The 9,865-nt window shown below is 48.6% G+C and overlaps 1 non-coding gene and 1 pseudogene across 1 annotated transcript; both read right to left on the reverse strand.

The window, feature by feature from the left end:
• LOC125773042 (large subunit ribosomal RNA) overlaps window positions 1-245 on the reverse strand; it is a 3,662-nt pseudogene extending 3,417 nt beyond the window's left edge.
• Window positions 246-954: 709 nt separating this feature from the next.
• LOC125773041 (5.8S ribosomal RNA) lies at window positions 955-1,112 on the reverse strand. The gene has a single exon (XR_007419858.1). It is a non-coding gene; the product is annotated as a 5.8S ribosomal RNA (ribosomal RNA).
• Between the last annotated feature and the right edge of the window lie 8,753 nt (window positions 1,113-9,865).

Genomic DNA, 9,865 nt, shown 5'->3' on the forward strand with positions numbered 1-9,865 from the left:
CGGGCCTATCACCCTCTCTGGGTAGATGAGCCACCTTCAAGTTGAACTTGAACTGTTTGCACCGTGCATAGTAGATAATGGTCGTTCCAGTACACGGAATCGGACAGGTGCAGTTACACACCGTCCCTACGTGCTGAGCTTCTCCCGTTTCGCTCGCAGCTACTCAGGGAATCCCGGTTGGTTTCTTCTCCTCCCCTTATTAATATGCTTAAATTCTGGGGGTTGTCTCACATCACTTGAGGCCTACAACAAAATCAGTCACATTCCATTCGTTTCGAACCCGGGGCATAGCGAACCGATATATACGCAACAACACTTCACACACACACACACACGGATTGGGCAATTTACGGTCATTTTTGAATCAACGATGGCCCCCCCGAGCACGTTGTCCGAATATCACTCCAATAAGGACAACGAGTTCCGCTCGGCATCGTTTTGATTCGATCTCTCAACAACAACTCTCGGTCGACTTGGTCGACTTGGACCCACGATGTCTCCCCCCGAGCATGTCGAGCCAACTGCACCACTATTGTATTGGACAACATGTTCCCCTCGGGCATCGATGGGTTAATCATGCACCACTATTATAAAACCCTTTGACGTTTTCCCCCAAGCACGTTGATCCAGTATTACGACGGATACGGTCAACGAATTCTTGGACATCAAAGAGGTTTTCGATTGAATTTCCCCATGTTTCACAACGTACTCTTAGCGGTATCCTACGATACGTCTCACTCTATTTGTGTGTGTGCGCGTTTACGTGCGTGCGATTTATGCGGTTCACCCCTTTACTTTCAGCGCCCTGCGGTCCCAACAAAGGTCCCGAGCACGCCATTATGCACAGTGTGGAAGCGTGTTTCCCCCACGACACTAGACGGGCTGCTCGCCATAGTGTTCTATTGTGGCACGCTCCACCCTGAAGTTTGGTTTGTTGTATATCAAGGAATTGATAGGCACTCAAGAATGTGTGCATCGGCCGGGTTTAATCGTCCGACGCGCAATATGCGTTCAACTTATCGGTGTTCATGTGTCCTGCAGTTCACATTGTGACGCGCATTTAGCTGCGGTCTTCATCGATCCATGAGCCGAGTGATCCCCTGCCTAGGGTTTTATAGTAAGGTTCCCAATGTAACACAATCCCGGTGGTACGTCCAAAGACTAACTTTCTGACTAAGTTGTCTTTATTACCCAATAGTCCCAGGCCTTGTGACTTGTGGCTCATGTCTACGCCCATGGCCACCATTCGCTAAGATAGTTTTGAAGTCACTTTGAAGGCCCAGGAACAACTCTCTTAGCACATCGGTTAACCTGGCGCCGCAGTCAACTCATGTGCTTGGATCGGATCGAGCTATTGAGTATTGGGCCTGCATACTCGCTCATCCGTATCCTTTGCGTACCGCCCCATGGCCCTTGTATGTCTGCACCACAGTTCCTGTTCGTTCCGTGCCTATGGCCGGATACGTATTGCACATCGGTATACCTGTCGCTACTCAGGCAACTCGTGTGCGTGGATTGGATCGAGAACATGGTGTGTGCCCCATGTTATAATTGATAGTCCATATCCACTTTATAGGTTAAAGTCATAAGTTGTGATTGCACAACCATTCTTCATAAGAGTTTAATCACTCTTCAACTAACTTTCGTTCTGGTGTCTTGGTATCAAATCGCGTAAGACACAAGATTCTACTGGCCAAATAGAATCTAGCACATTGGTTAACCTGGCGCCGCAGTCAACTCATGTGCTTGGATCGGATCGAGCTATTGAGTATTGGGCCTGCATACTCGCTCATCCGTATCCTTTGCGTACCGCCCCATGGCCCCGTCCTTAGAGTTAATGACTAGTAGGCTTAACTCTTTGTATGTCTGCACCACAGTTCCCGTTCGTTCCGTGCCGTGGCCGGATACGTATTGCACATCGGTATACCTGTCGCTACTCAGGCAACTCGTGTGCGTGGATTGGATCGAGCTCATGGGGTGTGTAGAGATTCCATGTTATAATTGCAAGTCCATATCCACTTTATAGGTTAAAGTCATAAGTTGTGATTGCACAACCATACTTCATAAGAGTTTAATAACTCTTCAACTAACTTTCGTTCTGGTGTCTTGGTATCAAATCGCATAAGACACAAGATTCTACTGGCCAAATAGAATCTAGCACATTGGTTAACCTGACGCCGCAGTCAACTCATGTGCTTGGATCGGATCGAGCTATTGAGTATTGGGCCTGCATACTCGCTCATCCGTATCCTTTGTGTACCGCCCCATGGCCCCGTCCTTAGAGTTAATGACTAATAGGCTTAACTCTTGTTTGTCTGCACCACAGTTCCCGTTCGTTCCGTGCCGTAGCCGGATACGTATTGCACAGTAGTAGACACCGTAATCTGACGTATCTAACACACCACTATTGTAACTCGTCGTCCAAGGACCTTTCAAGTGCCTGATGGCCAGGGGAGCTCTTACACGGCACGGAGACACAGTGATGCTCGCCCATCAAAGTGTACAACGATCGAGTTTGCTTAAGTGTCTGGGTACCTACACACCAGACACAATGCAATGGCCATGGATCCACACAAGGCACATCACATGCAGAAAGCTTCACCAGATTATGACACATACCACACTCTTGTAACTCGTCGTCGAAGGGGCGTTCAAAGTGCCTTACGGCTAGGGGAGATCTAGCACGGCACGGAGACACAGTGATGGTTGCCCATCAAAGTGTACAACGATCGAGTTTGCTTTCCGCGCAAGCGTTCTAAGTGTCTGGGTACCTACACACCAGACACAATGCAATGGCCACGGATCCACACAAGGCACATCACATGCAGAAAGCTTCACCAGATTCTGACACATACCACACTCTTGTAACTCGTCGTCGAAGGGGCGTTCAAAGTGCCTTACGGCTAGAGGGGAATCTAGCACGGCACGGAGACACAGTGATGGTTGCCCATCAAAGTGTACAACGATCGAGTTTGCTTTCCGCGCAAGCGTTCTAAGTGTCTGGGTACCTACACACCAGACACAATGCAATGGCCACGGATCCACACAAGGCACATCACATGCAGAAAGCTTCACCAGATTCTGACACATACCACACTCTTGTAACTCGTCGTCGAAGGGGCGTTCAAAGTACCTTACGGCTAGGGGGGATCTAGCACGGCACGGAGACACAGTGATGGTCACCCATCAAAGTGTACAACGATCGAGTTTGCTTTCCGCGCAAGCGTTCTAAGTGTCTGGGTATCTAAGCACCAGACACAATGCAATGGCCACGGATCCACACAAGGCACATCACATGCAGAAAGCTTCACCAGATTCTGACACATACCACACACATGCAACTCGTCGTCGAAGGGGCGTTCAAGTGCCTTACGGCTAGGGGAGATCTAGCTCGGCACGGGGACACAGTGATGGTCACCCATCAAAGTGTACAACGAACGAGTTGGCTTTCAACAAATTCTGACACATAGCAAGCGAGCGACCGAGCTACACCGAAGGCAGCCCATGGTTGGTCACTCGCGGACGATCATCAGTAATGATCCTTCCGCAGGTTCACCTACGGAAACCTTGTTACGACTTTTACTTCCTCTAAATCATCAAGTTCGGTCAACTTCAGCCATGCCAGCTGCAGCTCACGAAGGAACCGCGGAAGGTAAGCCTCCAGAAACCTCACTAAATAATCCATCGGTAGTAGCGACGGGCGGTGTGTACAAAGGGCAGGGACGTAATCAGCACTAGCTAATGACTAGTGCTTACTAGAAATTCCAGGTTCATGGGGACCGTTGCAGTCCCCAATCCCGACTAGATGGGCATTTTAGTGATTTCCCGTTCCTCTCGGAATGGGGGCGCCTATTGGCGAGAACACGCTGCGACCCACATTGTAGCACGCGTGCAGCCCAGAACATCTAAGGGCATCACGGACCTGTTATCGCTCATTCTCAGCTTGCTAAACACAAGTTGTCCCGCTAAGCAGGGCAAACGTAGCCGACGACCGCCCGTGAAGGCGCCGCCCGGCTGTAACGTCAGGTGCGCCCGGAGGCGCACTGCTGACAGCGTTCTAGTTAGCATGTTTGAGTCACGTTCGTTATCGGAATTAACCAGACAAATCATTCCACGAACTAAGAACGGCCATGCACCACTACCCTTAAATTTGAGAAAGAGCTATCAATCTGTCTTACCTCGATAAGTTTGGACCTGGTAAATTTTCCCGTGTTGAGTCAAATTAAGCCGCAAGCTCCACTTCTTGTGGTGCCCTTCCGTCAATTCCTTTAAGTTTCAACTTTGCAACCATACTTCCCCCGGAACCCGATTTTGGTTTCCCGGAAGCGACTGAGAGCACCGAATAGGGGTAGCGTCTCCCAATTGCTAATTGGCATCGTTTACGGTTAGAACTAGGGCGGTATCTAATCGCCTTCGATCCTCTAACTTTCGTTCTTGATTAAAGAAAGCATCCATGGCAAACGCTTTCGCTTCAGTTGGTCCTACGACGGTCTACGAATATCACCTCTCGCGCCGTAATACCAATGCCCCCAACTACTTCTGTTAATCATTACCTCTAGGTTTCTGACAAACCAACGAAATCGTATAAACCGAGGTCATATTCCATTATTCCATGCAAGATTATTCTCGGCCAACGCCAACCCCACGGGGGGGCCGGACGCTTTGTCTTAGCCTGCTTTGAGCACTCTAATTTGTTCAAGGTAAATGTGAGTATCTTGAGCACCATGAGGAGCCCGTGCCGGAGTTAACCGGTAGCACGGTACTCGTTCACAGAGTAACGCCCAAGTACACCATTGTGAGTCGCAGCCGTGAGCGCGCGCACGAACGGCCCCGGCGTGTAACCGGGCGCCCGTGGCGGTCACGTGTCTGGACGGGCAATCAACTTCGAACGTTTTAACCGCAACAACTTTAATATACGCTAGTGGAGCTGGAATTACCGCGGCTGCTGGCACCAGACTTGCCCTCCACTTGATCCTTGTTGAAGGATTTATACTCAACTCATTCCAATTATGGACCATCGTTAGAGAGGTCCATATTGTTATTTCTCGTCACTACCTCCCCGTACTGGGATTGGGTAATTTACGCGCCTGCTGCCTTCCTTGGATGTGGTAGCCATTTCTCAGGCTCCCTCTCCGGAATCGAACCCTGATTCCCCGTTACCCGTCGCAACCATGGTAGTCCTCTACACTACCATCAATAGTTGATAGGGCAGACATTTGAAAGATCTGTCGTCAGTCGACAAGCGACCATACGATCTGCGTCCTTATCCAGACTTCAACTCAAGCCGCCCGGAGGCGATTGGTTTAACTAATAAGTGCACCAGTTCAGCTACCCGCGAGGGCAACAGTCCCGGCATGTTGCATGTATTAGCTCTGGATTTTCCACAGTTATCCAAGTAACTAGTGGTAGGATGATCTTGTGAATTATAGCTGTATACTGAGCCTTATGCGGTTTCACATTCATTTATGTTTGTACTTAGACATGCATGGCTTAACCTTTGAGACAAGCGTATATTACTGGTAGGATCAACCAGAATTCGTTCCACTACAGACACACACTCGCTTAGTGGGAAATAATTTTCCACACAACTCTCTCTCTCTAGAACCATATGGAATGGCTCTTTGGTGTTGGGTAAGGCACCAATTTGTTGGGGTGTAACGGTCACCACCAACTTTAAGTTTGTTAGGGCACAACGGAACCACTAACTAAACTTTAGGAAACTAAATTTCCTCACACATTATCTCTCTCCATATTAGCACTAGGTGCTATCCACGATTGTACAACGTTTCAACTCTTGAATCGACCGTAGGGCCGCGGAATTGCTTCCGGGCCCCTATTCTCGCTATTAATTGTTCATCTCTTTCAATACATCGAGTTCGTTCCATTGGGTAGTTCGCATGGCGAACGTTTTGATGCAGCCCCCTGGGGGACCACGGCACTTTACACCGGTATGGTGTATGCGCAACCTACAGATAACAATAAACCCCTTATGCGTGTGTAAACCGATGTTGGGCTGCTCAACATCTTTCATGGTTACATCACTTGCACCAGAACCCACGGTGCCGATTTGGTAATATGTTGTACATTTACTCTCAAGATGTACGCTTCGGCCCCTTATTCAGGGGCTCAAGCTATTACCAGCAAGAACAATCCTCATCCAGACTTGAACTCGAAACACCCGGAGGCGAACGGTTTAACTAATAAGTGCACCAGTCTTGAATCCATGCGTCGGTGGAAACAATGCCGGCGTGTTGCATGTATTAGCTCTGAACTTAGCGAGTGATTGCCTTGCAGCTGTCATACTGAGCGTAGAGCGTGATTATCGCTCACTTGAACCATGTTGAATGGCTCTTTGGTGTAGGGTAAGGCACCAATTTGTTGGGGCGTAACGGTCACCACCAACTTAAGACTTGCTTATAGGTATTTCAACGTTTTCAACTCTTAAATCGACCGTGTTTCATTATCATCTCTTCTTCTTATTAAATGCATCGAGTTCGTTCCATTGGGTAGTTCGCGTGGCGAACGGTTTGATGCAGCCCCCCGGGGGGGACCACGGCACTTTACACCGGGCATGGTGTATGCGCAACCTACAGATCACCAATATATTTGTGATCGATAATGCACACTTCTTACACGACTGACCAGTCGACAGCGCTGCCTTCCTATTATGCGTGTGTAAACCGATGTTGGGCTGCTCAACATCTTTCACGGTTACATCACTTGCACCCGAACCCATGGTGCCGATTTGGTAATATGTTGTACATGGTCTCAAGATGTACGCTTCGACCCCTTATTCAGGGGCTCAAGCTATTACCAGCAAGATCAATCCTCATCCAGACTTGAACTCGAAACACCCGGAGGCGAACGGTTTAACTAATAAGTGCACCAGTCTTGAATCCATGCGTCGGTGGAAACAATGCCGGCATGTTGCATGTATTAGCTCTGAACATAGCGAGTGATTGCCTTGTAGCTGTCGAACTGAGCGTAGAATGTGATTATCGCTCACTTGAAAAGGGTCAAGCCCTTTCGAGTCGTCCGGTTTTTACGCCAGACGACTCGGTTCACCATCTTTCGGGATACAAGTTGACTAAGTGGGTACCACTACACTAATCAACTTTCGATTTGGTAATCCTCATCCAGCTTCCTTTCTGGAGGTCCGAGGATTACCAATTGGGCTGTCATACTGAGCTCATATATTGGAGATCGATAATGCACACTTCTTACACGACTGACCAGTCGACAGCGCTGCCTTCCTATTATGCGTGTGTAAACCGATGTTGGGCTGCTCAACATCTTTCACGGTTACATCACTTGCACCAGAACCCACGGTGCCGATTTGGTAATATGTTGTACATTTACTCAAGATGTACGCTTCGGCCCCTTATTCAGGGGCTCAAGCTATTACCAGCAAGAACAATCCTCATCCAGACTTGAACTCGAAACACCCGCAGGCGAACGGTTTAACTAATAAGTGCACCAGTCTTGAATCCATGCGGTCGGTGGAAACAATGCCGGCGTGTTGCATGTATTAGCTCTGAACTTAGCGAGTGATTGCCTTGCAGCTGTCATACTGAGCGTAGAGCGTGATTATCGCTCACTTGAACCATGTTGAATGGCTCTTTGGTGTAGGGTTAAGGCACCAATTTGTTGGGGCGTAACGGTCACCACCAACTTAAGACTTGCTTATAGGCATTTCAACGTTTTCAACTCTAAATCGACCGTGTTTTCATTATCATCTCTTCTTCTTATTAAATGCATCGAGTTCGTTCCATTGGGTAGTTCGCGTGGCGAACGGTTTGATGCAGCCCCCCGGGGGGGACCACGGCACTTTACACCGGGCATGGTGTATGCGCAACCTACAGATCACCAATATATTTGTGATCGATAATGCACACTTCTTACACGACTGACCAGTCGACAGCGCTGCCTTCCTATTATGCGTGTGTAAACCGATGTTGGGCTGCTCAACATCTTTCACGGTTACATCACTTGCACCCGAACCCATGGTGCCGATTTGGTAATATGTTGTACATGGTCTCAAGATGTACGCTTCGACCCCTTATTCAGGGGCTCAAGCTATTACCAGCAAGATCAATCCTCATCCAGACTTGAACTCGAAACACCCGGAGGCGAACGGTTTAACTAATAAGTGCACCAGTCTTGAATCCATGCGTCGGTGGAAACAATGCCGGCATGTTGCATGTATTAGCTCTGAACATAGCGAGTGATTGCCTTGTAGCTGTCGAACTGAGCGTAGAATGTGATTATCGCTCACTTGAAAGGGTCAAGCCCTTTCGAGTCGTCCGGTTTTACGCCAGACGACTCGGTTCACCATCTTTCGGGAAGGGACCGTCTCGGTCGCAAGCTGCTCCGGTCCCCAAACAACCTGCGACAAATGATAGGAAATGCCGACATCAATACGTGTTCAGTTTGGTTTATCGCTCATAGGTCTTTTTGACCATCGATCCCTGATTATAACTCTCAATTAAACAGTCAGGAGAGTAAGGCATGCCCATCGATATCTCATCGACAGGCGATACCGCAAGAACGGCCAACGACACATCAGGTGATCGATTATTGCTACGACTTTTGCTTAATCGTTTCCACTCCTTAGAGAAAGAAACCCCCGGGGACCGTCTCGGTCGCAAGCTGCTCCGGTCCCTAAACAACCTGCGACAAATGATAGGAAATGCCGACATCAATATGTGTTCAGTTTGGTTTATCGCTCATTGGTCTGTTTGACCATCGATCCCTGATTAAACTCTCAGTAATCCAGTCGGGAGAGTAAGGCATGCCCATCGATATCTCATCGACAGGCGATACCGCTTGAACGGCCAACGACACATCAGAGGATCGTATCTTGCTACAACTTTTGCTTAATCGTTTCTTCTCCTTGGAGAAAGAAACCCCCGGGGACCGTCTCGGTCGCAAGCTGCTCCGGTCCTAAACAACCTGCGACAAATGATAGGAAATGCCGACATCAATATGTGTTCAGTTTGGTTTATCGCTCATTGGTCTGTTTGACCATCGATCCCTGATTAAACTCTCAGTAATCCAGTCGGGAGAGTAAGGCATGCCCATCGATATCTCATCGACAGGCGATACCGCTTGAACGGCCAACGACACATCAGAGGATCGTATCTTGCTACAACTTTTGCTTAATCGTTTCTTCTCCTTGGAGAAAGAAACCCCCGGGGACCGTCTCGGTCGCAAGCTGCTCCGGTCCCTAAACAACCTGCGACAAATGATAGGAAATGCCGACATCAATATGTGTTCAGTTTGGGTTTATCGCTCATTGGTCTGTTTGACCATCGATCCCTGATTAAACTCTCAGTAATCCAGTCGGGAGAGTAAGGCATGCCCATCGATATCTCATCGACAGGCGATACCGCATGAACGGCCAACGACACATCAGAGGATCGTATCTTGCTACAACTCTTGCTTAATAGTTTCCACTCCTTGGAGAAAGAAACCCCCGGGGACCGTCTCGGCCGCAAGTTGCTCCGGTCCCTAAACAACCTGCGGCATCAAATGATAGGAAAAGCCGACATCAATACGTGTTCAGTTTGGTTTATCGCTCATAGGTCTGTTTGACCATCGATCCTAGAATTCAACTTTCGAGTAAGGCATGCCCGTCGATATCTCATCGATAGGCGATACCGGTAGAACGGCCAACGACACACATCTAGGATCGCATTTACTCTTCCTTGGATGGATAACCAATACCCTAGGACCGTTTCATCGCGAGCTGCTCCGGTCCTCAAACAACTCGCGAACCACCGATAGGATGATATTAGGAATGGCCGACTTTCATCCTTTAACTCTCAGTTCTGCTTACCAAAACATAGGTACTTGGACCTTAAAG

This window comes from Anopheles funestus (genome assembly GCF_943734845.2).
Source record: "Anopheles funestus chromosome X unlocalized genomic scaffold, idAnoFuneDA-416_04 X_unloc_184, whole genome shotgun sequence".
NCBI lineage: Eukaryota > Metazoa > Arthropoda > Insecta > Diptera > Culicidae > Anopheles > Anopheles funestus.